At 37.4% G+C, this 7,825-nt stretch overlaps 1 pseudogene; it reads right to left on the bottom strand.

The window, feature by feature from the left end:
- Positions 1-6,191: 6,191 nt before the first annotated feature.
- Positions 6,192-7,595, bottom strand: LOC132664671 (elongation factor 1-alpha 1 pseudogene; annotated as a pseudogene).
- Positions 7,596-7,825: the final 230 nt, after the last annotated feature.

Below are 7,825 nucleotides of genomic sequence, written 5' to 3'. Positions count from 1 at the left end.
TCTGTTTCTTAAGCATACTAACCAAATCCTCAAACTTACTAATAATTAAGTGGCTTTACTTCAACCTTTAACTTCCTTAAATTCTAGAGCATGACACTAAATTTCTTCTTATCCTCTATATGTAAAATTTCATACAATGTAAATCATTGAAATTATTATTTTTTTAAGATTTTTGGAGAACCCTTAAAAAATATAAGGATTGGAAAAATGTCTTGGTGTCTCATTTATATTTCAGTAGTGATCCTATGTTGACAGCTTTTCTTCTCCAACAAGAATATCTAATATTAATACTAATATCTCAGTGTATGCTTATAATTTTAGTCCTGTACTTCTATGAGAGTTCATATAATGGTGAAATTCAATAGAGCTTACAATGTAAATATCATTCTGGTATTTCAGGAGTAACTTATTGAACATAATGGAATGTTTTATTTTATGTATCATGTATCAAGCAAAATTAAACATAAGCAGGAAATATATGAACAAATAAATAAATATAAGCATTTTTGAGTAGTGCTCATTTAAAATTTCATTCTTCCATTTGAATTGAGATTGAGCATTAATATAGTTCTCAATAACTTACATCATTTCGAGCCTTTAGTTTTCCTGGGTATCTTTGAAATATTCCTCTTTTTTCTCTGTTCATACTACATACCTATAAAGCATGCTACATATATAGAAAAAGGATGAGATAGAGTGGTAAATAGAGATGATTGATAGATGCATAGAATTGGAAAGATGAAGGAGCAAATAAATGAATAGAATAAATTAATAAATGCACAAGTGAATGAATGAGTGAATGAGTGAGTGAATGATGGACTTTTGTTGATGCATCTCCATATCCCATACTTTCTCTTTACAACGAGTGCCTAGGTTTTACTTTGGATGACCAAGTTACACTTTTTTAGGTTTCAAACAGGGTTGAGTCTGGATTCCACCCTAACCTCTAGTCAGGATGCTCCTGATTAAGCGAATCTTAGTAATTCTATTGTTGCTGTTGTTCTTGACATTGTCAATGTGATTGTTTCAGGCTTGGCAATGGTTTAAAACTAAGATAAACCAACAGATGGTGCTCCTCTGGCCCTAGTGATTGGTTCAGTGGACGTAATTTAGTTCAACTGGAGGGAAGCCCGTATCTTCTCATAAATAATTATCAACTTGATGCAGTGCTCTTCTTTTAGATGTAAGTAAATAAATGCATGCATGTAGCCCAAATGGACAGCCACCTGACAACCATTAGGAAAGACAGGCTAAGGTTAAAGCCAACATAGCAAAGGAAGATTTGAAAGAATTACAAACAAATGGATGTGCAACTTTAAAGATATCAACCTGTGGATCAAGCAGAGTCTTCTTCTGCTCTAGACTTTCCAGCTTATGAGCCAATAAAGTCCCTTTATTATTTAAATGAGGTGAATTTTCTTTATTGGCTCTAACCCATATTCTAAATAACATAGATAGATACAGGTAGATATATAGGTAGAGAGGGAGGGAGTGGGGGAGAGAGAGAGCACAAGCATTATGATACAGGATAAAGAAATAAGAAGAAGCATTTGTCCTTAGAGTGAAATGGGATAGGTTACTAGAATGAATATTTATCTGTGTGATCTACGAAACATTTGATTTACTCATTGCTATAACAGTTGAGGTTTCCAAATTCTGTAACCAAGCATTTTATATATGACCATCTTGATCATCAAATCAGTTCATGTGGGTGACAGTTGGTGATCAATCTTCCGATGCAATATTCAAAAGAATACAATGACCATATGTTAGTTGATGCAGTTGAGTTGCATATAAATGGTTGCATTTATTCTGTACTTTGATATTTAGGAAGTAAAAAGACATTTTGTTTTTCATTTTGCAATCCCTAAAAGAACAGCCAAAGGAAATGTTTGCTTCTTAGAGTATGAAATAATAGGAGTACAGTGTGAAGCCAGCAAACTTTTTTTTTTTGTATTGAAGCATTTTATGAAACAAAATTAAATATCTAAATTTTTTCCAACCAAAATCCAAATAGGACTTTTCACTTATTTTTTCTCCCAATATTATCATGGCATTATTTTTGGTGTAACAAAATAGCTTATACAGATCCAGAAGAATGGGGCTTGAATTCTAGCTTTACCATTTAACCATTGGTAAACTTAAGCAAGATATTAAATCTCTGTAAATTCCATATAAATTCTATGTAAGCTATACTAGCGTGTGTGTGTGTGTGTGTGTGTGAGAGAGAGAGAGAGAGAGAGAGAGAGACTTATTGTTAACCAGCAATGAGTCCTGGTATAAAGATATGTGTGCCTGTACATATATGATAAACAATTATATATTATGTAAAATAAGTTTAATAGATAAACCTTTCATTGATTACATAATTAGGTTTGATTTAATAATTATCTTGCCAATATTTATTTTGAGTTCAGTACTTTGGGGGACCTGTGATTTTATTTCTACAAGTGACATTACCCATGTGGTCCAGCCACCTTGCAAATAGAATTCATTGGTAAGAAGCAAAACTTTATCTCTTAAAAAAAAAAAAAAAGTAGGAAAACAACCCAATTTTTTAAAGTGAGCCAAAGACCTTAACAGACACCTCACCAAAAAAGATATATAGATGGCAAATCAGCATGTGAAAAAAAATGTTCCACATATGTCATCAGGGAGATGCAAATTAAAACAAGATACCAGGGAGACTGGGTGGCTCAGTTGGTTGGGCGTCCAACTTTGGTTCAGGTCATGATCTCACAGTTTGGGAGTTCAAGCCCCGCATCAGGCTCTGTGCTGACAGCTCAGAGTCTGGAGTCTGCTTTGGTTTCTGTGTCTCCCTCTCTCTGCCCCTCCCCTGCTCTCTCTCTCTCTCTCTCAAAAATGAATACACATTAAAGGTTTTTTAAAAAATAAAAGAAAACAAAATAAAACAAGATACCACTACATACATATTAGAATGGCCAAAATCTGTAATACTGACAAAACCCAATGCCAGTGAGGATATGGAGAAGTAGGAACTTTTATTCACTGCTGGCGGGAATACAAAAGGGGTCAGCTACTTTGAAAGACAGCTGGCGGTTTCTTAGAAACAAAAACAAAAACTAAACATACCTTTTGCCATCCAGCAATCACACTGGTATTTACCCAAAGAGGTTGAAAATTTACGTCCACCCAAACACCTGCATGTGAATGTTTAGAGCACCTTTATTCATAATTGCCAAAACCTGAAGGAACCAAGATGTTTTTCAGTAGTTGAGTGGATAAATACTCCATAGCACATCCAGACGATGCAGTGTGATTAAGCACTATACAGAAATGAGCTAGGAAGCCATGAAAAGACATGGAGTCACCTTAAATGGGTACTACTGAGGGACAGAAGCCCATCTGAAAAGGCTACATACTGTATAATTCCAGCTATATGACATTCTGGAAAAGGCCAAATCAGGGAGACAATAAAAAAGGTCAGTGGTTACCAGGGGTTGGGGATGCATGAAGGGATAAACAGGCGGAGCACAGAGGATTTTGGGGGCATTGAAAATACTCTGGATGATACTGTAATGATGGGCCCATGTTACTATACATTTCTCTAAAACCACAGAATATACAACACCACGAGTAAACCAGGACATAAACAATGGACTTGGGGTGGTTACGATATGTCAGTGTAGGTTCTTGGATAGTTAACAAATGTCCCACTTTGGTGGGGCATGTTGACAATAGGTGAGGCTGTGCATGCCTGGGGTGGGGAATATGAGAAACCCTGAAGCTTCCTCTCAGTTTTGCAGTGAACCTAAACCTGTCAAATATCTTTTAAAACAACAACAACAACAACAAAAAACTTATGAGAGAGAAGAAGAAAATCACTGGACTTGAGTGACATATTTAGTTTTGCTCCAGCTCAATTCACAAATGACCTGTGTTATGCTAGTCATACTGCTTAACCTTACGGAGATTCATTTATCTTACCTATAAAATAGGGATAATAAAGCCTCATTCAGAGATGTTTGGAATAAATTATATCACAGATGTTTTAGAATCACTTTTGAATTTCAAAAGCAGCACATAAAATTGTGGGGCTTCATTTTGAAAGATATAATTAATATATTTCTTAAAGAACCTCCAGTAATCTGTCGCATTTTTAGTGTATCCTATCATCAATATTCCCTGTAATCATATGAGTGAAGAAGTCTTTTGTAAAATTAGGTAAGAGATACAAGGCAGGAAATGGAAAATATAAATGTCACATTGAATACAAAATACAGGTATGCATAACAATAATATTTTCTCCCCCATAAGATTCATTTGCCAAAAAAAAAAAAAAAAAAAAAAAAGCATGGGGTGGGCAGGATGAAAATCAGTATGTTATGAACTCTATAATTTCTATGTTTTTTTTTTTACACTTGATCGTAGCCAAAAGGCCGAGAAGCTGTTCTAAGTTTTTTTTTAAACTCCAAGTCCAGAACTATTTACCCAGTCCTAAAGTAGACATCTTCACGTTGATGTTTCAAAGCTATTGAGAATGAAACTTCCAAACATAAATTCACCATTGTTTCTGACCCAATCTTTCTCCCAGAACTGCCATTCCCTTGATCTCTCTCTCAGTAAATATATCACTCAATCACTTAAGACAGAAAACAGAACATGAGTTTCTTTCTTCCCTTTCACTCCAAGCTAATCAATCACTAAATTGTATTAATACTGCCACCTAAATATTGCTCAAGTTTGTTGTTCTCTTCTCTCACCTCCCTTACCATGACTCTAAACCTCTTTCATTCCTTACCTATTTTCCTTCAGTAGTCTTTGCTTTGTCTCTTTGGTCCTGTTCTAATTAAAGGGGTCTTCCTAAAATGTAAATCTTAGCCCATGATTCACCTGCTTGTTGTTTCCTATTATTTTCAAAAAAGTGCAAATTCTTTCTTTGCATGGTTTATGAGGAACTTCATGATCTTGTCCTAGTGGACAAGATCCTACTGGATCTTGTCTCTAGTCTTTGTCTTTGTCTTCCATTCCTTCCCACCCATACCTGGACAAAATTACTCCAGTTTACTTCCTCTCGTATCTTAGGATACTGCCATGTTGCGTTGTATCACTCACATGACAATAACTCAGCTGACTTGCTCCATTCATCATGAAGGTCCCTCAGCTTATGTACTGCGTGCTTGCAGCCTTTCCTGACAGCTCAAAATTTAGCTGGGGAGTTTTTCTTCCATGAACAGCTTATCCTGCTGTATTATCATTTGATGCCTATAGTCCCCAATGGCCCCTGAGCTTTGTGAATATAAAGTCCACGCTGACCTGTTCACATTGCATTCTTATCACCTAGACTGGTGCCTAGAGCATACACATCAGATTCTCTAAGCACATTTAGTGAAATCAGGACCTTTATGGCTTTAATGAATTTAATTTGATGATCTAAACCTTCTTGGTGAAAGTGTTGTATGCTAGCCAAATAACATCACACATTCTATTCTTCACTTATGTTTAGTTGAAGCTCACACTGAATGAATTCCTTACAACTCAGAAGAAATGTTGTGACTTGAGTCCTAGCAAGGGTAACTCCTGACTCTGACCTGACTTGGCTTCTAACACCTGCATCTTTGTTTTCCAAGACAAAGTTGAATCTTGCAATAAACCTTAAGGGGAAGGAGGAACTGAGTTGGGCATGGTTCCTAAAATTCCATTGGAGAAGCATATGTGAAAGAAACCTTTCCTGGGAATTCCTCTGAGCTTCCAATTCTGAACCATGGTGACATTTTATTTCAGATTTCTGAGTAGGCAGCCTGTTTAATAACAAAATAATGTTAGGAAAAAGTCATTAAAGCTTCGTTTGCTGTCCACCTATTTGGGATAACCTGAGAACATTAACTGTTCCAGAAAAGGAATGGAAAACAAACTGAAGGTACTAATTAGCATGAATTATTAATAGAATTTATTAACAAAAATCCCGTCTTATTTTTTTTCTCATTAAGCATTTGTTTTAATGGGTCTTGAAATTTTGTAAAACGATTTTCGGTCAAGTTGTTTCCATCAAAAAAGTACTGATTTTAAAAATTAATAACTTAAAACTCTCTCTCTCACACACACAGTTCAGAAATCATTTTTCCTTCTGAGGTTTTATGATGCATGGTTATCATTAACCAGTCTTTTCTATTAAGCTTTAATGGCCGATTGACACAAACAGTCCTGAGACCACTCTTCCCCCACTGTTACTATTGGGGTGTCAGGTATTGGAGATAATATGATTTAGCCTTCTGAGCTTTCTGGGAAGACTTGGTGACCTTGCCAGCTCCAGCTGCCTTCTCGTCCACTGCTTTGATGACACCCACAGCAACCATCTGTCTCATGTCACAAACAGCAAAACGGCTCAGAGGAGAGAAACTCTCAAAACACACACAGGGTTGCCAAGAACCATATCAACAATGGCAGGATCATCAGATTTCAAGGACTTAGGGCCATCTTCCAGCTTTTTCCCCAGAATGATGATCAGTCTTCTCCTTCAGCTCAGCAAACTTTCAGGTAATGTGAGCTGTGTGACAACACAGCACAGGTGCCTATCCAGCACTGATTTGGTCTGGATGGTTCAGGATGATCACCCGAGCCATCAAGTCAGCTGTTTCCAATGGTGGCTCATTTTTGCTGTCAGCAGCCATACTGCCATGACAAACATCTTTGACAGATATGTTCTTGACACTGAAGCCCACGTTGTCACCAGGAAAGCATCATGGTGCCTTTCAACAGATTTTGCTTCAGTTGTAACACTGACTGGAGCAAAGGGCACCACCACGCTGGGTTTGAGAACACCAGTCTCCACTGGGCCCACAGGGACAGTACCGATTTCACCAATTTTGTAGACGTCCTGGAAGGGCAGACACAAGGGCTTGTTGGTTGGATGAGTTGGTGGCAGCATGCAATCCAGAGGTTCAAGCAGTGTGGTTCCACTGGCATTGCCATCTTTATGGGTGGCTTTCCAACCCTTGAACCAAGGCACGTTAGCCCTTGGCTCCAGCAGGTTGTCACCATTCCAACCAGAAATTGGCACAAATGCTATGTCCAGATTGTAGCCAATTTTCTTAATGTAGGTGCTGATCCCTTAACAATTTCCTCATATCTCTTCTGCTTCAGTATCTCTTCTGTAGGGTGGTTCAGGGAATCCATTTTGTTAACACCAACATGTAGGAGTTTCACAGCCAGGTGTGGAAGCCAGAAGGGCATGCTCACGGGTCTGCTCATTCTTGGAGATACCTGCTTCAAATTCACCAACACCTGCAGCAACAGGCAGAACAGTACAGTCAGCCTCAGATGTGCCTGCAAGCATGTTTTTGATGAAGTCTCTGTGTCCTGGGGCATTGGTGATGGTCACATAATGCTTGCTCGTCTCAAATTTCCACAGGGACATATCAATGGCGATACCATGTCCACTTTCGGCTCTCAGTTTACCCAAGACCCAGGCATGCTTGCAAGGGTTTTTTCTCAGCAGCCTCCTTCTTCAATTTTTTCTATAGTTCCTTTGTCGATCCCACCTCAGTAACAGGTCAGATGACCAGTAGTGATAGACTTGCCTGAATGTATATATCCATGACAAACATGTTGCTTTGAGTCCTTTCCTTTCCCATTTTGGTTTAGGATTAGTGGTGGTTTTTATGTCACCTGTGGTCTGGCAGCAAAGCTGTATGAAAAAGCTCATTTTATTATTTTTAAAAATTTAAATAAACAGATCCCTATGAAAGATGCATAGATAGCATAATTATATTCTGTTCACCTTTATGAAATTTGAAACATTTTTTCTTTCTCTAAAAAGGAAAGCATACTTATTATTGTTATTATTATTGTTGTAACACTTTAT

Source organism: Panthera onca, chromosome F2 (genome assembly GCF_046562875.1).
Source record: "Panthera onca isolate mPanOnc1 chromosome F2, mPanOnc1 haplotype 2, whole genome shotgun sequence".
In the NCBI taxonomy this organism is placed as follows: Eukaryota; Metazoa; Chordata; class Mammalia; order Carnivora; family Felidae; genus Panthera; species Panthera onca.
Note: the sequence above shows the minus strand (reverse complement) of the source record. Positions and strands in the feature narration are given on the sequence as shown.